At 47.6% G+C, this 22,921-nt stretch overlaps 1 pseudogene; it reads right to left on the bottom strand.

The window, feature by feature from the left end:
• Positions 1-22,921, bottom strand: part of LOC143389850 (paired box protein Pax-2-like) — a 78,374-nt pseudogene that overhangs the window by 34,271 nt on the left and 21,182 nt on the right.

Raw genomic sequence — 22,921 nt, 5'->3', positions numbered from 1 at the left:
AATTAGCTAAAGCAAACAGGAAGTGGAAGTGGAGTCCATTTGGACTCCAACCCCTGTGTTCTTCCCTCAATCCCACAGTGGTTCAGTATAACAGCAAAGCTACAAACAATAGCAACTTTCCATTTACGCTTTATATCCAGGCAGGAGCTGTGCCTATTAGGCAGAACTACTGGAAAGGAGAGTTCCATGGTAAGGAGCAGGTAAGATCTGATGACCCTCAAGAATCTGAGACTGTGCCTCGTTTCCACTCTCAGGCCAGCCCCTGGTCTCTTTCCATCCAGGAGGTATCCCTGGAGATGGTCCCTCCCCATCTTAGCAGCGCCCCCCACCAGGCTGAAGTCCATTTCTTGCTGTCTATTCTAGCCAGTTCCCGTCCCCAGTAGACTGGAAGCTCCTGAGATCCCTGCACACAGTCAAACACAGTGGGTGCTCAGGCCCACACTGACACAAAAATCCCGAGAGGAAAGCTACATGTTCTTAACATTCCACCAGCTTACACTCCAAAGTCAAGTTTCTCAGTCTGAAATGCACTTGAGGACAGAAGAATGGCCTGAATGACTATTAGGGCCCTCATATAGGGAAGAGGGAGAGTCCAGGAAATTTACCAGCAGAGTTACTTTCCCATTTTGAATAAGTTAGCTCTCTCTCTCCCCCAAAGCCCCCAGGTTACCCACTGCTGAGGCATAGCCAGTCCTAATGTGTGACCTATGTGTGGAATAGTGGAAGATGCTGAGAGCAGAGATGGGGGAGGAGGAGACAAAGGCCAGAGGCAATGGGAAGGGAACCCAGGGATGGTGGGAGAGAGAAAAGAGACTCATGGGAGGAAAGGGAGGGGAGTCCCTGGGTGATCAACTTCCCTGCTTGGGAGCACCCTATGTGCAGTCCTGCAGGCATGCCCACAAAGCTGGAGGGCAAGGAGGGCTCACTGAAAGTCTGCAGAGTCCCCAGATCTCCTTTTGCCCTCCTTGGGCTGGCAAGTAGGGGGTGGGGCTTTCTACCTGGTTCTGCACTGCCCCCCTCAAAGCTGGGCTCCAGCCCAGGCCAGAAACAGTTAGAAACCTCTCTGGAGCCAGGAGGGAAGGGGGCTTTGTTAGCTCAAAGGACACAAGCAAGGCGAAAAATTACATACCAGGCAGCCCTAAGTATGCTTGTTTAGAGAAACTGCTTGCATTTATGAAGTCTTTGGTGCGGAAAGCAGGGTTGCAAATGACTGCATCAGAGCGTCAGTAAAGGCCATTCATTTCCTGTTATGTTTTCCTGTGTTGGGGGCTTTATTAATTTAATTTTACACTGTCGAACAACAGCGAGAGCTGACACTGCCACACCGCCACGGCTAGGGTTTTCTTTTGTGTGTGTGTAGCAAGGCTTTGCCTGACATGCAAATCAACGCTATTACCAGAACCAATAAAGATGTGTGGAGGGAAGAGGGGAGGGCAGAGGGAAGGAGGGCAGAGGAGAGAGCAGGGGACAGAAAGGGCCAAGACTATCCTCCACCAGTTTCTGCCTTCCTCTGTGCCTAGTATCTCCTGGCTGCCCAGGGCATTCTCCACGATCAGCAATTTCTGCCCACCCTTCACTCTCCCACTTCCCTTCATTCTCTGTCTGTAGTCCTGTGTCCCAGCTCCTGAACAGAGAAAGACATGAAGTCTCCAGGAAGAAGCAGGAGACAGACTTCTCCTTACTGTCTGTTCCCAGTTGAGGCATTTCACAGAAGCCACAGGGACAAGAGACAGATGCTGCCATACTAAGAGAAAGCTCTTGCTGCACACTTCACTTTGGGTCATTCTCTCTTCCACATTCCCATTCCTCAAAAGCCAAGGATCCTGGCCCACTTACACATTACCGGTGCACACATGCACACACCCATATTCTCATGCACAGGAAGAATAGTCTGGAAAGGAAGATCCTCCAACTTGCTTACAAGTCCCTCTGAGAGTTCCCATGCTATAGCCCTGTTGGTCATTTATTTCCCTTGAATTCTCAGAAAAAGGAAAAAGGTCTCAAGTTATTTCTCTTTAAAAGAAACTCCAATGGCTGTCCTCAGCAGCCACAATACCCACTTGGTCAGTAGCCACAATATCCACTTGATCAGTATTAAGAGAAAAGAGAGGTTCCTGGAAGATCCAAGAGTACCACATTCTGGTTTTGTTTTTTGTGGTACTGGGGGTTGGAACCCAGGGCCTGGATCATGCTAGGGAAGGACTCTACCACTGGGTTACATCCCCAGACCTTTTTATTTTATGTCAAGACAGGGTCTTATGAAGCTGCCGCCTACCCTTGAACTTGTAATATTTCTGCCTCAGGCTCCTAAGTAGCTGAGATTACACGTGTGTGCCACCACACTTGATTTCAATGGTACAATATTCTGATTCCTTTTCCTACATAGGGGCTTGTACCCATTGCCCCAAGACCACCCATACCATCTCTCACCCAGAGCAGCTTCCATGATCCGGCTACCCCAGGCAGTTCACACGGCCCCCAGCTTAGCTTTACTATACCACCAGTCTTCCCAGCACTCATACTGATGGCCACACTGCCTGAGTGGGTAGAGATGGCAGGTGGGCAGGGAAGAAGGGGGAAAGTAGCTCCTGGAGCCACTCCTCCTAAACACACCATCTGCATTCTCCCATCCCAGGCTTCTCAGGCTGCTGTGGCCTAGGGTGATGTATATGTGTGTGTGCTTGCTGGTGTCCACACATCTCTCCCTATGTCACTGGCTTGCTTGCTCTCCTGCCCACACTTTCTGCTTCAGGAGCTGTTTGGCAGCCTCGGAGAGGCTACTGGAAGGAATCCAGTTCTCCTGAGGAAGAAGGCATAAACTTCATAAACTGCATTTACTTTAATGCAGGTTCATGAGGCTGCTTTCCTCCAGCTTGTTTTCCCTCCCCGTCTACTACATCTCCATCACATTCTATCCCCAATCCCGTGTGCACCCAGATTACATGCTATAGCCAGACCTCTTGAAAAGACAAAGCCTGGGGCAGAGAAGGGGTATGAGTATGAGCTCCACTCATAGGAGAACTCTCACGGCAGTCCTGGACAGGCCCCAGGAGATGCCTACACCCTGTCTCCAGTGGAGATGAGCACAAAGGGTGCTTTGAAGCAAGCAGGCAGGCTCAGGGAGGGAGGGGATGCTGACATTTCTTGGGGATGGCCAAATGAGGAGCCACCTGGAGGCTGGGCCACAGGCTTTCAAGAAAGGAAGGGAGATAAGGCAGGGCCTCGGCCAGTTTGAGGTTTGTGAGGCCTCTCTTGTCTGCTGCTTTCAAGGTCAGCAGGTTCGGGTTCACCGAAGGGTCAGGATGGTTTGAATTACTGGCTCTGCTGCAACTCCGGCTCTGAGGCTCGTGACTATCTTCCAGCCCCTGCACCAGGCCCCACCCTCCCCCAACCCTCCTGGCCTTTCTACCCCCACAGGCAGAGTGAGAGGGTCCCAAAGAGCCTGAAGGCCTGAGAAAGGCAGGGTGGGAAGGGGTCTTTCTCTGGGCTCAGTGGTTCAGGAGCCTGCCAGGACCCATTCTTTGGTGGGCATGATCCCGGGGTCTCCCTTCCCCTTTAATATCTCCAAACCCATTTTCCAAGGGGTCCTCATGCCAGCTGTCTGCCCTTCTCACTGCCCACTGGTCCGCAGAGGAGGAGGTGCTTTGGGAGGCAAGCCCACAAGCAGCAGGGCCTGGGGGACAGCCCTGGGCCTGGCTCCTCCCTCCTGTGTGCACAGCCTGCTCTGGGGGAGAAGGGCAGAGCTGAGGCAGCGGATTTCTTGCTTGGTGCCCTTGCCAGGAAGGGAAAGGAGAATGATGCCTACCTGCAGTGCTCGAAGACAGTTGCCAAGGGATGACCAAGAGGTGAAGATGGATTCTAACACGATGAGTGCTCATGAGAGGGTGAAAATAGGGCAGCGGGGTGGAGAACCTCCTGGCCTTTGCTGAGGGATTTGTAATACCTGTGTTGAACCTACCCAAATATCTGGGGGTGGAGGGACACATGTACCCCCCTCTACAACAAATCTGTGCATTTTTTCCTAGGGATGGTCCACCTATCTATTCTGGCTTCTGACACTATATGAAAAAATATATGCTCATTTGTACTAAACCTCAAAATACTTCCTCAAACAATCTACTCTTTATCCATAGTAGTATGAACTAGTTGGGAAACAAAGGTAGTTAATAATTTGATTGATCTCTGGTACAAATGCACGGTTTTATAGATAAATTCATGAGCCTGTCAGTCTCACACAGCCATGGATAACCCTGGGTACTTACCCACAGAAAAATACAGTCACCTGCATGCAGGGCCCTCAGTAAAAGTCTTAATAGAACATCAACATAACCTCCAAAAGCATTCTACATCTACCTCTGTAGAGTGACATAGTGTGTTCAACAGGCTCATGGCCAATATTACCCAGAGAGTTTGGCTAAAATATGTGATTCAACTAAGATAGGAAAATTCCCCTCTCAGGTATGACCAGTCGAATTTCCCTGGTTACTATAAAGATATACTCATGACCACAAATGTGTTCATAAGTGGGTTTTTTTCTGGTGTCTTAGTGAATGTTGACCTTTGAACCTTAACTTTTTCTTGAACTGGAGTAGATGTTAGCTAGGTTTATAATATTAGTTGGAAAATGAACACAGACTGCTCTTTGTTAATGCAGTTAAATTCAGGAGCTTGTTTAGATAGATGGTTCCCTTTGTGTAGCTTTCCTTTCTGGACTTTCATAGGACCTGTCACATAGGGGCAGGGTCTGTGACATGTGCTAGGCAGTATAGAACATGTGAAGACATATAATCCTAACAGTAATTCATAAGGCACCTTAGTCCCTACTTATCCAAATTTTACTTTTCAAGGTTTCAGTTACCTACAGTCAAGTATAGTCTATTAAATGGAAAATTCCAGAAATACACAATTCATAAGTTTTAAATTGCATGCCTTTCTGAGTAGCATGATGAAATATTGAGCAGCCCCCTCTGTCCCACCTGGTATGTGAATCATCCTTTTGTTTGGCATATCTATGCTGTACCTGTTAGTCACTTAGTAGCCATCTCAATTATCAGATTAACTGTCATGGTATCAATGTATGGCTACAATTATTCTATCTTATTATTAGTTGTCGTTAATCTCTTATTGAGCCTTATCTATAAATTAAACTTTGTCCTGTGTATATATAGAGAAAAAACAAAGTATGTGTAGGACTGGGTACTAACCTTGGTTTCAAGTACACACTGTGGATCCTGAAACATATCTAGTGGATAAAGGGGGGCTGCTGTGTTCTCTAAGAAGGAAATCAGAGTGGTGTGTGTGTGTGTGTGTGTGTGTGTGTGTGTGTGTGTATTAGGCAGTAAACAGACATATTCGTGTCCAAGTGCTGGGTTTAGTTTAAGAAATCAGTGAAACCTCATTTTGTTTACCCAATACAGTGCAACCTCATCATGTCTCCTGGGCCCTCCTTAGCAACCTCTCAGCTCCTTCAAGCTGAATCCCATCCCACTAAAATAGTGCAGACTCAGCAAAACTTCCCCACGCTCTTCTCATTCAGGGTGAGCTTAGGTCCCTCTCTGGTTCCACCAGCTCCCTGCACTGGGACCAAAGGCCACCAGGAGTTTAGGTTAGTGTTGTAGCCTCTGTTTCTAAATGCCCACTCCATGCCCTTTCTCTCTCAGTTCAGAGCAGGCTCACCTACCAAGCAGGGCTCACCTGCACACTTCCCCCACCAGCCTTGGCCAACACAGCAAGCTGCGCCCAAAGACCCAGACCCAGGGCCCCCCAGGTGGCAGGGCAGTGGCAGATTTTCCTCTTCCCTGGGGTCTCCTCACCTGCCTTTTCTGATACTGACTCTCCTCCCACTGCTCCTCCAAGGGAGAGCCGGGAAGACAGCTTGGTGACCAGGGCATGCCTGGTTTCCATTAATGAGATACACGGAGCGCAAGCCAGCCATGGAGGCAGCCTACAAAAGGAGGCGATCGGGCGGCCAGGAGCTGAGCTGCTCAGGTAATTGGTTTATCTATCTGGAAGCAGGGGGAGCAATCTCAGCACAGACAGACTAGCAGTAAAGTCTCTTCCTTAAGGCTATTTCCTTTGTCTTTTCAATTGCTTGCACATCCATGTGAGAGAGGGAGAGAGTGTTAAAGAGAGAGGGAGAGGGAGAAATGTTAATTTGTGAATTAATGGCTTTTCTCAGCGGAATTGTAAATTCAAATGTCACCTCACACGGTGACACCATGGCTGGTCTGCTGAAGAAGCAATGATAAGATCCCCCACCTCCCTTGGTGCCCCTCCCTCCCCAAAGATAGCTGTGGAGTGGAACATGCTACTTTTAATTTACAATAACAACACAACAGAGGTATGCAGTAATGACTGCCTGCTTCCACCCTCCTCCTGGCTTCCTGCCCCCCAGTCCAGGTGGCTCCCCCATTTCCTCTCTCCCCAACCCCTTCTGAGACAACACCTCACCTCACCCTGGCTGGCCCCCACCCCACCCAGCCAGTGCCTGATCACATGGGGGGGGGTGCCTTTGGAATTGACAATGCTGCAACCCTCTCTTCTCCTTCAATAATCAGGGAATTAATGACCCTAAAGTTAAAGTGAGGCTGATACTGAGGCCCTGCCCAGCGTTGGGAAAAAGCCTTCATTGTTTTCAAGCAGGAGGCGGGCAGCAGTGAGGGAGATTCATGGATGGAGATTGAATATGCAATTTTCTTTCACCTTGCCAAGAGCTGCCCCTGGGCTGTGCCTGGCCTAAATTTTTCCTTTTACCATCTCTGCCTTATCCGGCCCTCCCACCTCCCTTCCATTCTTTCCAGAAAATTACCTTCAAAATTGATTTCCACTTTTACAAACAAATATAATGGGAACACAGGAAAAAACTTGGGCCGTGATGAATTAGGGCTGTCAGGTGCTTCCAGGTCTCCTTTGCTTTTGTTTTACTACCCGATCTGCTCTTTGTTTTTCCAAGGGCTGGAAAAACTGCCCCCCATGCACTGAGTGCCTGACCCTCCAGGCCACCAGGGCCTCAGTCCTACACCCCCTCAGTGGCCCACGGTGGAAGCCGATCCAGGCCCTGAGACTCTGTTAGCCTCTTAGGTGCCCAGTGGAAGCCTGAACAGCTGCCTCTTTTCTGTTCTCTGTCCTTAGGAACCCACTATTTCAATGTTCTCTAACCACCACCCTTAGCTATTTCCCTTGACCCCCACACCATGATCCCTCTGGCCCTCATACCTCTTAAAGTCCAGACCAGATGCAAACCTCCACCTCCTCTAATGTGGGCAGGATCAGTGTATACCTCGACTAGAGCAAATAAGAGACAAACACTGAGAGATCTTGAAAGACAGGCAGGTAGAAGATTGGGGGCCATTCCCTGAGACTGGAAGACCAGACTCCTCTTCAAAGGGCTGCAAGGGTTCTGAGCTGCAACTCCCACACAGCCTGAGCGAGTGAGGGTTCCCAGCTTCAGTCTCCCTAGGGTTGGCCCCAGCCATCCCTGGAGGCAAACTCAAGACATCCCATCCATTTGCCAACAGATGTAGAGAAGGTTCTATGGGCCAAACTCTATTTGCATGTCTGTACCCAGGACCATGGACACTCAACTAATTCAGGCCTAGCTTAGAGCTCTCCTCAGTCATTGGTGCTGGTAGACACACATATGGTTATACTGGTACTCTCTCTAAGCATGCACACTACCTAGAAAACTGAATGATGATTCTTCCTTCTTAGACTGAAGCATAGCCTGTCTTCTGGGGACTTCATGACATGACTTCCTCATCTATCGCTGGTCTGTCTATCTCCTGGGAGTTTCTGGACTCCTGAAGGAGAGTCACAGCTTCTAAAGTGGCATATTTCTCCAGGGAAAATCTGGGGTTTTCCACACTCCCACAGGCCAGGACATGGCAAGAAGTCTCAAGCAGCCCACAGTCACCATCAGCTTTTCCCCAGAGTCACAGCTGATCGTCCCTTTACTAATATCCCCATGGATATGATTGCTGCAGATACTAATAATGCTGTCCATATTCTGAGTGCCAGTGCCAATAACGCTCTGGGTATTATCACTGTGAACACCAGTAACTACTGCTGAGATTGTCTCCACTAATGCCAGCACATGCTGCAGTCATTGTCCTCGCTAATGCCCACCACCGTGACATTGTTAGAGCTGAAGAATGGGCCGCACTGTACCCAGAGGCAGGAACCGGAGCAGCTTCCTGGAGGGCAGAGAAGTACCCAGCTTGCCCTCAGGATATGCCACTTTCAGGGAGATGCCACAGTGCCTGAGGCCAAAGGAGAACCAGTTTGGCAAGGGGCATCCAAGGTCCTCCTGGAGGGAGATGTGCCTGGCCTTCCATTCCCTCTAGAGTCTAGTCCCTGGACATGCATCCTCAGTCCCATCCCAACATTCCTCAGGGCCCCCAAGTCAGTTTCTCTTTCGCCTGCAGTATTGGCCCAAGAGCTGAAGGACATACTGGGTGTCTGCGCAGCCTGTGCCCGAGGCTGCCTCCTGTGACCGGCCTGCCAGCTGCTTTGCTACCTTGGCCTGACTGCAGAGTTGGGCTACATCATCTTGACACATAATTATCTCCCCTATTCTTAATCATCTGAGCTGCTCCCTAATGCAAACTGGGTCTGGCTGCTTGGAGGCATCAGGAGTGGGGGAGGGGGAGGAGGGCTGCCACAGATCTACCTTTGCTCTTCTCTCCCTCCTCTCCCTTCCCACCTGGGTCCCATGGATCAAGAGCAGGGCAGTGGTCAGGAGAACCTGGCCTCCCCCACAGTCCTGGCCTCCAGGGAAAGGACAGCTGTATCTGGCCTGAGGTTGGTCAAGAGAAGAGGGATTCAGGACAAAAGAACCCCTGCTAAAAAAGGACAGGGCCTCTGCTACTTCTTGCCACCTGGCTAGGTAAGTGTTTAAGAGGAAACTTCAAGGTCCCCATTATCTCTCACCTGAAGATTTCAACTGCTTCCTCACTGTCTTCCTGCCACCATCACTGTCACATTGCTGGGAAGAGGAGTTTCTCAAATCCAGCTGTGCTTCTGTCCTTCCTGCCCAGACACCTTCAGTGGCTACTCCTGCTTTCAGGAGAAAGGTCCTCCCTCCTTACACAGCTCAGGCTTGCCCTGCTCTCCTGCTACCTGAACCCACCTACTGAGCCTTACCTTGCACCATTTCCCTTCATGCCTGTTCACTCCTGCCAAAGTTGCCCTGCATTTGCTGGTGACAAGGTTTGCTCTATTACATAGGATTTCAGGCTGCCATTGTATGTAACATCTTCCTCAGCCATGGTCAAGGCCTCTCCTCAAAGAGCAGCCCTACCTGGCAGTGACCTCCCTCCCCACCTCCTTCTCACTCCCAGCTCCCAGGTGGCCAGACCTCTAACATGCACCATATCTGATGGACCTTTCTGTTCTTTGGACTCAGTGTTTATATGCCCCACTGGAAAATAAGCTCTTTAAGGACAAGAATCATATCTTCTTTTACTTGGGGATCCTCTGCACCAAGCTTTTCTTGCAGCTGATGTGCAGGAAGTTTCACTGAATTAAATTAACTCAGAACAATGAATGTGCGCAACTGCTCTGAGAGGACAGCACTCTGTCCTGGGCCTGCCAGGCCTAGCCCTGGGTGGCTAAAGCCTCAGGCCAGTGCCTTCCTACCCCAGCCTCCCTTCATGGGATGTCCGCAGAGGGCATGCATGCCCCCAACCTCAGGCCAAGGGGGTAACGGGGTAGGGTGGACAGAAGTGGTGCCTCCCTGGCCCCTGGACATCTCATACTCTGAATAACACAGGGGTTGGTAGCTAAAGAGAAACGCTTAGGGTTTGAGAGGCAGATTCTACCAAAGCACTCAGGGTGCCAGGGAGCTTGGCTAAGGCCTGAGTATGGGAAGTCCCAGGGAGAGCTGGGACTTAGGGCCTTTCACGCTGCCTCCCACTGCCCATCAGGGGCTGCCGCCAAAACAACCACAATGAAATTTAGTGAGTGGCAAAGGCCGTGGCAGCCAAATGGGTTTGGATATTTTGGAAGAAGGAGAAATAGAGCCAGACAAGCTGTTTCCCTGTGAAATGAGGCTATTAGGGCTTCTGGAAAGAGGCCAGCACCAGGTCATCACTGTCTTGCCAGACCTAGGCCTCTCCTACACTCCATCCCGTCTGCTAGAGGCCCGGCCTCACACTCTTTCTTCCCTCTGCCTGGGCTCAGGAAATCCAGGCTGTGGCCCATGGAATATCAGCTTTGTCCCTCTTCTCTATTCTTCACTTGCTCAAGGGCTTGTCTATGCTTGGGGTAACCACAGGACAAACTGTCCAAACAGTGCATTCTTGAGAGAAAGGGAGGTGTTGCTGGGTCAAGATGAAGAGACAAAGACATAAATTTGGAACTTCTTGGGCTAATGGAATATATATGGTCACCCTTTATGCTCATCTTTGGAGGATTCTGTCTCAGAATTTCATGGGAGATTCCTTTAACTACTGCCTTCTACCAAAGCCACTTCCCCAGCTAGGACCATGAGAAAATTGGGGCAGGAAGCAGGCCTGAGACACTGGGCTCTCTGTTTGTCTGTACCTGTCAGTCCTGTGCCCTGGCCTTGTGCTTCAGAACAAAACCAGATGGTCACCAAAGGAACCCTATTGCCACTTCATTTCAAGCTCACCCCTACCACTCTGTCCCTCCCTCCGTCCCTTCCTTCCTTCTTTCTTTCCTTCCTTACTTCCCCCGCTGTTTCTCTTTATTCCCCTTCCCTTGAACTCTTCCCAACCTGACGGTCTGGCTATTTCTGGAGTGCTCCAAGGGCATGAGGGGAAGAGCCAACAAGAAAGTGGAGTGGTGTTTTCTCCCATGGAGAAGAAGAAAGATCCCATGTCCAGTGACACAAGTGGTTTTAATGAGGCAATGTCCTTGTGTTACAGAGAAAGGACACCAGGGTCAGCTGCACCTGCCATCACCCATACCTTCTTATGGGTTGGGATCAAGTGAGAATAAAGTAGGCTCACCTTTCATCTTTGGGTCAGAGACCAACTGTTCCCCATACCTCCAAAACCTTCCCTAGGTAAATGGTTCATGCCTTTCCTGAAACCCCACAGGGACAGCTGGGGTGAGTCTCAGCTGAAGGTGAGGCAGTCAGGGCTGAGCAGATGGTTAAGCTGGTGGCCCCACCAGTAACCTCCCTCCCTCTCTCCAGGAGCCAGCAGGGCAGTGGGGGGACCTGGGTTTTGCTACTAAAACTGATCTCACAGCAGAGCAGCTGCAAGGCCAGGCAGAAACTGGAGATCTGAGTCCAAGGACAAAGCATGCGAAGGGGAAGCCAAACCTCTTCCCTCCTCCCTACCTTCATCACGTTTCCTCTTCTCACCATTGGAGTGAGGAATCCCCAGGATCCCATTGATGGAGTAGGATCCCACTGGGTCATTGGAGGCGCTGGAAACAGGAGGGGAGGCCGTGCTGGGAACTGGGCGAGAGTAAGGAGGAAATGCCATCAGGATAGCAGTCGTGATCGTAGGCCAAAGCCCCAAGGCTGGGGGCAGAGAGAAGCAGAGGACAGAAGGAGGGATGAGGAGCCCATATTCCTCTCTTCCTCTGAGGTTTAAGGGGGGAAATGTGTTACACATACAGTTCAGGCTGTTATTACTTCTGTCCAGCTTTAGTGATGAGCAGTCAACCTAGGCCTTCTCTGAAGACCTGTGGGTTTCAGTGGGTGCCTCAAACTCTTTCCACCATGGATAGATGGTGACAGGCCCAGGAATCACCAAGGCTGACTTCTCTACAAGGTACCTTGTAGCCCTCCAGAAAGCACAGCTCCTGGGGTGCCTTCTGGCACAGCTCGACCAATCCCCAGAGCTGGGCAAATCCTTCCAGACAAACCCCATCTCATTTTCCTTAGTCTCCAGGGCAGTCTTTACTAACTGTGATTTACAGCCTGGGGCTTTCTAAGAGCACTGTGATTCTGTGGAGATACAGGATGGTCTTGAGGTTCCCAGGAGTACTCAGTTCTTTTTCCCAGTTACTTTGGTGTTAAAATCACTTGAGAAGTTCCTCAGTTTCCCCTCAGGCACAGACTAGTGAGCACATTCACTCCACAGTAACCAGCTCAGGCCCAGCCCAGCCCCACCCTCCCTCCTAGCACAGGTTGTAACCCAGGTCTGGAAAACAAGGGTTCCTGCCAACTCTAGGAGGGCTGGGATCAGCCTCTTCTACTTCCTGCTGGTCAAGAAAAGGACAGCTGCCAAAGAGGCAGCAGGAAAAATTTAACCATATCCTAGTCCTCAAACCCCAGATCTCATCTATGGCCACAAGAACACAAATTGTCCATGGGCCAGAAAGGAGCCAGTCTACGTGTGTCGGGGGACAGGAGAGTGTCAGGAGGTGTTCTGGTAGGCCTAGGCCATGTCTATGAAAGACCCTAAGTACAGGCAGAGAACTGAGGAGGTTGGAAAGAGGCAGAGAGCTACAAAGTAGATAAGATAGAGACAGAGATCAGGGATACAGGCGAAGAGAAAAGAGGCCATTAGGAGGGAAGGTGAGGAAGAGGGAAAGATCCAGAGCTAAACACAGAAGAAGAAAGGAGAGGAGAGAAAGGAAAACTCAGAGAGAGGAAAATATAGGAGAAGAGAGAAGGATAATTTTGAAAATTAAAAGCAAAAACAAAGATGGGATAAGAACGTAGACAAGAAAGAAAGAGGGACAGGTAGGGAGATAGAGTCACATAAATAAAAGGTGATAGAGAAGAAGAGAGGAAGAAGAAAAAGAAGAAGAAATGCTAGAAGAAAAATGCTGACTTAAGAGTGAGAAAGGAGGAAAAGGAGAACATAGACAGACTGAGGCAGGGTACCAGGTGGGAACAGAGACCAAGTGTAGTGAACTAATCATATTTAGGAGACCCTGAGCCTCAAGCAGATGAAGAAGAGAAGGGTTTGGGAAACATGGCAGGTCCTGAACCTCACTGGAGGGGGCAATTCCCAGGGCTGGTCTTTGTTTCCTGGCTTTCCCTGGGTCAGGGGCAGGCTTCCCCCATTCCCTGAGCCCTCTTACCAATGGTATGGCCAGGGGTGGTCACTCCTGTCCCTGCCCCATCCGGCGTTGGGTGGAAAGGTTGCTGAACTTTGGTCCGGATGATCCTGCAACAGCATCACAACAGCATTATGAATCCTATGCCCATCTTGCTCTGACCAGCGCCAGTCCAGCCCGGCAGAGGGGCCCTCCCAAGCTCCTCAGCTCCGTCCTTGCCTGTCTGCTCCTTGTTCTCCTGCTCTCACCAACTGCATGAGTTTTCTCTCCTGTCAGCTCTGTGGATCACTACTACTATAGCTCTGGATGGAGGCTCTGCTCCTGTTCTGCCACAAGCGTCATCTGAATTGTATCTTGATTTTTGCTAGCAAGGATTAGAGCACAGAGTCTTCTCTTCTGGGGGTTGGCAGAGCCAGGTGACTGGTTTTCTACCTTTGCCTCCTCAACCATATATGTGCACTTTCTAGTACCAGAACCCCCTGAATCTGGAGAGATTTTGGAGCTGGCTTTCCTACTGGGAGCATGTCATAGTCCTCCAGAGCCCAGGTGAGGTGGCATGTTTTATCGATATCCTGAAGTAAGGCAACAGGCAGGAAATGGTTGGGTAACAGGTAACCCTTTTGTCCCCAGAATTCCAAGGATACCACATGGTCCCTTTGACAGATGTCAGGCCTTCACAACCTCTTCCTGAGCCCACTCACTGCTCTCAAACCAGCCAGAGCCTTGCCTCCACCTGGCTGACTGGCTCCATCACCTCTTTATCAGCCTGGCTGAGAAGACTGTTGCCCTCCCCACACACCCCTGGGGGCAGAGGGTCAAGTCAAACAATCAGGGGCTGGAATGAGCCTACCTTTTGGTGATCTACAAAACTTGGGGCTCAATGATACAAAAGACCAACTCAGGGGCCAGGACTGAGGACTCCATCTGTGGGTCCAATGAAAGGCCTGTGGATGCATGAAATCCATCACCTTGTCACTTTTTCCCTAGTTTCCTCACCTATAAGGGGGTTGTTCTTGCTCTGCATCCTCTGGCACTGACTGCCTGATCCTCTTGGGCTACTCACTTTCTTTGAATATAAATCTTCCTTCCCCAACTTTCTAGCATTAGGAGGAGGAGCCTTATCCCCATGGCCTGGTCTGGTCTACAGGATTGTTACAATCTCTTTCCCGGAAAGATAACACAATTCTAAAATGAATCAACAAGCAGAAGAAAGGGTGTTGTATGAGGAGCTGGAGGAGGGCAGAAGTATAGCAGGGAAGCCAGGGGAGCATGAGGCTTCAGGGGTTAATGCCTACACCTAACAGACGCCATTTATGGATTCATAAAAGAGACAAGAGGAAATAAGGCTGAAAACTTGGATGCAATGATTAAAATAGTTATTTCCCACTTATTGAACATCTATTATGTGCTAATATTACACAATTTATATTACTTGTATGTACCTGTTAAGTCTCACAGCAACCTCTGAAGTCAATATTGGGATACTCATTTTGCAGATTGAAAACCAAGCTGATCAGGGTTACATAGCTTACTTAAGATCACACCACTGTCAGCTAGAGCAGAGTCTGAATTCAGTCTCCCAAACCTGTGTCTTTTGCTATTCTGCCATCCTTCCAACATGTGGGAGCCAGGTTTAGAGGGTCTCCAGCCATGAGTAATTTCTCAAACTAGAAATGGCATGTAAAAACAATTCCAGGAAGGTGACATCTGGGCATGACGTGATAAGGAGCTGGTCTTAGGAAAGAGAGGCAAGGATTTGCAAGACACTGTGGACAGAATTTAGCAATTAACTGGAGGTAACCATGGCTCTAAAACCTCAGTGCTATGCCACTGGGAGCTCTGTAGTCCATGTCATTGTTAAAAACAGGCTGCAGGGAGGTAACTGGTTTTGGAGGAAAGTGGTGATGTTTACTCTAGACATGCAGCACGTGAGGTGCACACATCCATGCATTGCTGATGTGGCAGAAAGGGATTGGGGAGTCTGTTGGGGAAAGGAGTGCTGAGGGGAAGGAGAGGCCTCAGGATAGATACAGGTGGAACCTGGGCCTTGTAGGCAGCCCACGGAGAAGAATGTTTTAAGAATAACATAATTTAGGTTGGGGGTGTAGCTCCCTGGAAAATTACTTGCGTAGCTGGGTTTTATTTTATTTTTGGTGCTGGGTTCTATCCCCAGCACCAAAAATAGAATAAAATGGGGATTTGGGTGTTTGGGTGACCATTAGTTATCCTGGGGAGAACAGTAGTCTCGGCATAGTGTCTGGAGTAGAGTCAGGTAGAATGAATGGAGGAGTGGTCAGGAGGAGAGGGAGGCAGTGAAAGGAGACTCCTGTGTGGAAATCAGAGAATGGAACTGTCTACCAAGTGAAAGGAGAGGGTTTCAGGGTAGGAAATACCTGAATAAGTTTGTGGGCTGAGGAAGAAGAACAAGTGAAGAGGGAGAGACCGAAGTTGCCAGAGAGACTCTGCATGACAGAGGGCAAGGCAGAACAAGGAAGAGATGGAGTGAAGGGCACAGGGAGGAGTAAGCAAGAAAAAGCATTCTTCCAGGTGGGCTCAAAAGCTTCAAAAATGAACTTCGGTGGCTTTTATTTCTCATCAAAGCTGAGAGTTAGGAGAAGGTTTGGAGCCTAACCACAATAGGAAAGATCAGAAAGTAGGTGAGGGCAGCATAGGCTGATCTAACAAGAAAAGTCTAGAAGGATGCTGAGCAGCTCAGAGAAGCTGCCGCAGATTCATTACAGCACAAGTGTCTAGAGCCTCCCGGATCCTGTGAGTGGCTCTACTTGAGAACTGATAGGCTCTGGACTAAGGGAGTCCCAGGGCTGGGGCCGGGTGAGACAGATAACTGGATGGGCTTGTGGAGTTTCTGTCTTTGTTACCCAGAGCCTCTGACCCCTGGGGCACTGGTGCAGATTTAGCTGAGGCAGCAAGTGATGGAAAATCACTACTCCCTGACAGCGGCTTGGTGCAGGGGAGAGGACTTAGGCAGGGTGCCTGCTGCGAGTTACTAATGTTCTTGGTGTCTATCTATGACCCCAAGCAGTAGGCCCTTGACAGTCCCCAGAGCTAATCACAGGGAATTTAAGAATTAGAATAGTGGAAATCTGAAGGTCATCCAGTGCACTCCTGTATCCTGTATACAACCCAGTAACTCATAGGAATGGCACTAGGGCTGAAAACAAGAGGTAAAGCAGGGTGGCTGCCTGACATTTCTCCTCCCCATGCCTCCTCCTCTTCCTCCAATTCTTTTCCATCCTTAGCTCCACAAGTCATCAAGACATGCCAATCTCCTCAATGGCCCCAGGAAGGTTTATCCAGAAAGGTCAAGTCCCAGGATATGGATCCTTGGAGGATGTGGACAGGACCCTGGAAGGCACAGCTAGGAGGTGTCATTTCCCATTTTCATGGAGAGACAGGGTATGGTCCCCCACTTCCTTTTCTAGTAGGCTTTCCTCCATAGGAAGCTCTTTCCTTTCCATTTCAAATGAGGGCTTGCTTTTCCCAGGGTTTTCGCTTGTGCCTAGTGCAGGGCTTCTGAGCACTCAGAGTCTCCCACACTCACAAGGATGGAAGTAGAGCAAGGGAATTTGCACAATGAGCTTAGTTTACCTAAAGTGGAATACTAGCTCTATTACTTATTGCCTGGAAAATTCAGTTGTTTTTTATTCACTTATCAGTAATATAAGATAATACTACTAGGCACTTTCTGGAACTACAATAAGAATAATCTACGAAAAGTGATTAATATGATGGCTGACCCCATATATGATAGCCATGACAATAGTGCCCAATAGTATTATTATTTCTATAGGTGACCCCTAGGCCTGGCTGCTTTCAATTTAGGGGCTGAGCCAGCTGCAGGCAGGAGACCTTCCCATGCAACATATTCCAGTTTGGTCAATGCTGCAAGCTACAAGAACTGGGAAAGAGTACTGTGAAGACAGGAAACAGCAGCAGCTGAGGCCAAAGGTTGACCCCAAAAGATGTTGCACTGAAAGACTTTCAGACAGGGTAGGGGCCAGATAAAGCCCCATTTGGGGATACGAGGAGGGATCCACAGAGGACCAAAGAGATGATAGGGGTTTGAGGCAGAGCTCTAGAGGAAAGGATGGTGAGGCAGGTGCAGGTGGTGAGGTCACTCTCTCTTTGGTTCCCAGGGGCCTCCACCTCCCACTACTTGGAGATCAAAACAATTTGCATGGGCTATGTGAGTCAGAATGGAAGCCATGAGTGAGTCTTCAGCAACAGTCTGTTAGACTCATGAATGAGGAGAGACACTCTCCTCCATCTCCAGGAAAGCATATGGAGACCTCCCCCAATGCTCTTTTACTTCTACCCCCTCTTCTTCTTCCTCTCATTGCTTCCTATTTCCTTCTCTCTCTCTCTTTCCCTCTCTTTCTCTGCCACATTCTCACTTTCCCTCTCTTTGTCCATCTGTCCAGTCCTTGCACCCTGAAGTCCCACTATGGCTATGTGAGTTTATTGATTCCTGGGAGCTGGGGAAAAGCAGGAGGCAGGGCTGGGGTGCAGGCTCAGGGATGGAAATAGAAGGCTATAAATTATTTGTGACAGGAAAACAATAGTGGCAGAGTGCTGAGCACAAGTCCTGTGTCACTATTAGATTCCTTTTAGCCTGATGACACTGTAAAAAAGGTTAAGTGTCTGCTGGAATCACACACCTGGGGGGCCTGGGCAGCCTGGGAGCAGAAGAAGCCACTGAGAGCAGGTATATCAATTCTCCAGGCCAATAATATTCCTCTCATTGATCGCCACGCAAAGTTCAAAAATCTCATTACAGCCAGGCAGACCGGGAACTTTTTACAAATCAATAGAATGATATAATGTATGTATACTTAGTACAAATGTATCTATTCATCTATCCATCCATCCACAGTCTGCCTCAGGGTTTTCAAGTTAACCTACCCATGATATTATGTTATGTTATGTATGATATTATATTGCATTATATTATATGATAATAAATGGTGTGCAAAAACTTCCCCTGAGGTGGAGACAGGAAGAGGTCCTATTAGCATTGAGGCAACCTCAGATAGCTCACCTTGGCAGGAGTGAGGTGGCAGCATTTCCAGGACTATGTTGGTCAAGATTTCTAGGAGTGATGCTTCCTCAGCAGGACTTCAGTAATAAAACCAGTCTACTGCATGTTTACTGTGTGCTAGGCAATGCTCTCAGTGCTTCCAACAAGTGGGTCTCTGAATCCTCACAACAACCCATTTTTCAGATGCAGCATATTATAACTTGCCTGAGGGCATTCATTTTACAAGTGGCAAATCTTGGATTTGAATTTAGGGACCCTAACATCTTCACCACTAAATTATACTGCTTCCAGAAAAAGAATCCCAAAGCCCAGAATCCAAACTCCTGGATTCTATTTCTAATCCCATGTTCTAAGAAATGAAGGCAAGGGACACCTCTGAACCTCAGTATTCCTCAGTAGAAAATGGAACCAGCGCTGAAAATATGTGTACATGGGATCTGCCACATGTCTCTATGAAATCTTGTCCAGGTACTTAGAACAGTCTGCTGTCCCAACTTTGGAAATATTTTCTAGAGAAACAGTAGGTTGGTCTCAAGCCTGGTCATATCATTGGTTTTTGTTCAAAGAGCCTTAGAAGCAAAATGTCAGCTATCTACATACATGTGTTATATACATGTATGAATCAGCATAAATTGTCCTGGGGTTTAGAGTCTGCAAAAAAATACTTAAACCCTAGTATGGGAAAAATTTTCCCTGATTTGGTAAATCAGAGGAACTCCAAGGTAGAGAATGTTTTAGGCTAGATGGCCCCACTATCCACTGAGCCAGACAAGCTGTTGGTGAGGCTTCCGTCAGTGACTTCAAGTTGCCTGAGTATGCATTATAAGCGGGATCGTTCTAGAGAACTAAACTACATTTACTTCAGCAAAGGATATTTTGCCTGACTAATGCTGATAATAGCTAGGACTGGAGTCTTTGAGAGCTGCCTGTATCAGGCGTGGATCTCAGGCCTGGTCCTGAGGCAAGTCAATAACACAAACAGCTGGAGACTTCTCATAGCAGAATCTCAAGGGAGATATCATAGATCACCCAGGAAGTTTTCACCTCTCCTGAAAATGGTCCCTGCTCAGAGAACTCTAAGGAATGAGAACATTCCTTTTTTCATATCCCAGAAACTGAAAACTGAAATTTAGTTTCTTTTGGGCTCCTTATTTTCTGGCAGTAGCAGGACTCAGCTGGGATACACAGGTTGCTAAGATTTCTCCCAAATGTGTCAAGACCTTCTGCCACTTTCATCAGCTCTCAGAAGTCAAAATTAAACTCCAAGAAATGAGAACTCTACCAAAAAGCTTGCAGAAGGGTGTCCTCAAAGTATTAACTTGAACTACCTGCATTAGAATCTCCTAGGACACTTACTAAAACACAAACCTCTGATCCCTCCTCTGACATCCTGAATTCAAGTTTCTTTTTTTTTTCAATCATTTTTATTTTTTAAACCAGGGATTGAACCCAGGGGCACCTGACCACTGAGCCACATCCCCAGCCCTATATATTTCATTTAGAGACAGAGTCTCACTGAATTGCTTAGCACCTCACCATTGCTGAGGCTGGCTTTGAACTCATCATCCTCCTGTCTCAGCCTCTGGAGCTGCTGGGATTACAGGCGTGTGCCATTGCACCCGGCCATTTTTTTTTTTAAATCTTATTTTGAGACAGGATGTCACTAAGTTGCTTAGGGCCTTGTTAAATTGCTGAGGCTAGCTTTGAACTCCCAATCCTCATGCCTCAGTCTCTGGAGCAACTGGGATTACAGGCCACCCCACCCAGCCTGAATTCAAATTTATGTACTCTAATATTTGAGACAAGCTTAATCCAGGGGGTGAGGGAACCACCCTACTGGTTCTACATGGGGTCCTTGAGAGAGTTAGGAGGAAATCTTAGTGAGTGAAGAAAGTTCCATACTCCTACCATATACATTTCTTACCATTTGTTAAACCTGACTCTGACTGATGCTGTCATCCAAATTCAAGAAACTACCAGGCCCTCTGTGGAAACTAAGCTATTGGTCAAAAGTAAAAATCATTTCAAAATAGTTTTTGTACATTTCAGGATGATATATTCCCAGTGGTTTCCTTGATACCAGGCATATTCTATGCATCAACTTAGCCTTCTCAGACTGGCACTAAGGGCAATAATCCTTCTACCACGTGTCCCTTGGAGCCCAGGCCAGAGACAATTTACTGGGCTAGATGGGCCATGGGCCTGGCCCAAGGGGGCAATAGTGATGGTTTATATGATGAATGGTAAGCATATGGATTGATTTAACTTCAAGATATGCATAGGTTTAAAAATTAAGGGGCAATGTGTTTAACTAACCATTTGGAAACCAGTCTGCGGTGCATGCCAAGCCCAGAGCGTGACCAGACTAGCTCCTCTGGCCACAGGCCCTGCCCTCATCTGTCAAGGCTTCTAGCTGGAGCTGGGGTCTACCGGCTGTCCACTCCATGGTCCTGCTTGGAAGATTCAGGAGGCTTTAGGACTCCACAGTATAATGGAGAGTGGGGGCTGCTGCTGGGCATAGGCACCCATTCTGTTCCTCTCCATCCTTCTCCACAAGCCAGTCCACCTCCATGTGCAAGCAGAAGGAAACCTGGAGGGGTGTTTACCTTGGCAGCAGTAGGTATAGACCCACTAGTGACTGCCTGGTCTCCCTGCCTCTAACCCTTTTCACCTCTCATCTTGTTACTCAGGTACTCAAAAGCAATCCATCAGCCCCTCTCTGACTCCCTCTGAAAGAAAGTGATGTGGCTAAATCCCACAATTGTTTCTTATTACCTACAGGATAAATTCAGAATTCCTCAATCTAGTCTTCAAAACATTCCCCAATCTGGCTTCCCCTGAGATTTCCCATCTATTTCTCCCTATTTCCCTCTTCCCCTTGGGCTCCACACAGAACTGAGTCCTGATGCCCTGCCTACTCAGCTCACATTAAGTCCTCCCTTGGACTCTGAGCTCTACAAGGGCAGATGTCCCCACCTAGCACCAAGGCCCCAACTGAACATAATACTTAATAATTATTTGTTGAATAACAAATGGATGCTATTAATATCAATAACAACAATAATAGAATCTAAAGGGATACAGTGAGTTAACATAATCTCACCATGTACCAGGCACTGTGCTAAACACTGTACAAAACACAATGATACTAATTTTCACAATTACCTATGGAGATTATTATCTCTGTTCTATAGACATGGAAACTAAGGCTCAGAGAGGTTAGGTAATTTGCATAACACTACACAGCTGTTAAATAACAGAACCAGATTTGTGTTGGCGATCAAACTCAGGGTTTTGTGCATGCTAGGCAAGTGCTCAACTACAGATTTACATCCCCAGCCCAGAACTAGAATTTAAACCTAGGTGTATCTCTCCCGCACTCGTGCTACTAACCACTAGGTAGAATAAATCAGCCATATCAGGAACAGATGCTAGAATTCATGAGAAAGTAGGCCTCACTGAAGAGGTGCATATAATAAAGGTAAAATAATAACTATTCTTTATTCATATTCACTATCTGATAGGTATTGCTATCAGTGTATTTTCTCATTCAAATCTTAAGTAATACAACTTTCTTCTTCTCTTTTTGGTGTCAGGGATTGAAACCAGGGGCACTTAACCACTGATCCATATCCCCAGATCTTTTTATTATTATTTTTATTATTATTATTTTTAATTTTGAGATAGAGTCTTTCTAAGTTGCTTAGGGCCTCACTAAGGCTAGCTTTGAACTTGCAATCCTCCTGCCTCAGCCTCTGAAGTTACTGGGATTATAGGTGTGCACCACCATGCCCAGTTTAACCACAACTCTCTTAAATAGGTCTGCTCTCTATTTTACAACAACAGAGAGGCTAAGCAACTTGCCCAAGGTCACATGCTTAATGGCACGGTAGCCAGACTTTAGATTCAGGTCTGTGTCTCTAGTATCTGAAGGCTGAATGATAGGACCTCTGGGAAATTTCCATGTTAATAATTTTTGTGTTTATTAATTATTTGAGCACAAACACATTTTTTTTAAGTCTTTCCACATGCATGATCTGCACAACTAAGCAAATGTATCTGTAGACAATTAGCAGCGGATGCATTTGGCTATGATTCTAAACATGCTTGCCCTTTATGTGTGCCATAGTTCATTCAATAAGAATCACATTTGTCACAAATGAATCATAATTTATGAATCATTAATATGATTGCATAATACCACATATAGATGTGTTTCTTGGTTTCTGTGCTTTTAGAAACTATTTCTATGATTAGTGTATCTTTATATTCCTGTTGGCTCTAATGCATTGATCCAAGATTTATAACAGTAGATATCTTTATCAAAATCTACTTCATGAATATCTGCCAAGTTGTGTCTATTTCTGTTAAATATGTTAGCCATGGTGAGACTCCACGCCCATCACTGCTCTCTTCTCAGGGCATCTGAGATTCTCACATCACAACTGTGTTTTTATACTGGTCTGTGCATCGGTATTGACGTGCATAAATGTGTATTTGTATACCTGTGTATCTCTCTGTCTATGGCCAGGATGGGGTGGGGTGGGGGATGTGGAAATGAGAGAATTATTAAATGCCAAGTAGATGTGCAATAAATGCCATTGATTTTATAAACTCCAACTTGTCTTCAGTCTCCTTCCATTCTTTATCCTGGGGGCACTGCAACAAAAACCTATTTTAAATACCTTGGCTTCAACCCTCCCCCGCCCAAAAAAGTGTCAATATTTTATTTGGATTTTTAACTTTGCTCCATAACAGTTGTTTGACCTCCTGACTCGTGCAAGTCACATAAATTCTGGGACTTTATTCAGGAGCCATGTTCCTGCTATTGAATAAGCAATTTGGGAGGGTGAATTAATGACTTGTGCTGTTGCTGGAAAG

The sequence above is a fragment of the Callospermophilus lateralis genome, unplaced genomic scaffold (assembly GCF_048772815.1).
Source record: "Callospermophilus lateralis isolate mCalLat2 unplaced genomic scaffold, mCalLat2.hap1 Scaffold_66, whole genome shotgun sequence".
Classification (NCBI taxonomy): domain Eukaryota; kingdom Metazoa; phylum Chordata; class Mammalia; order Rodentia; family Sciuridae; genus Callospermophilus; species Callospermophilus lateralis.
Note: the sequence above shows the minus strand (reverse complement) of the source record. Positions and strands in the feature narration are given on the sequence as shown.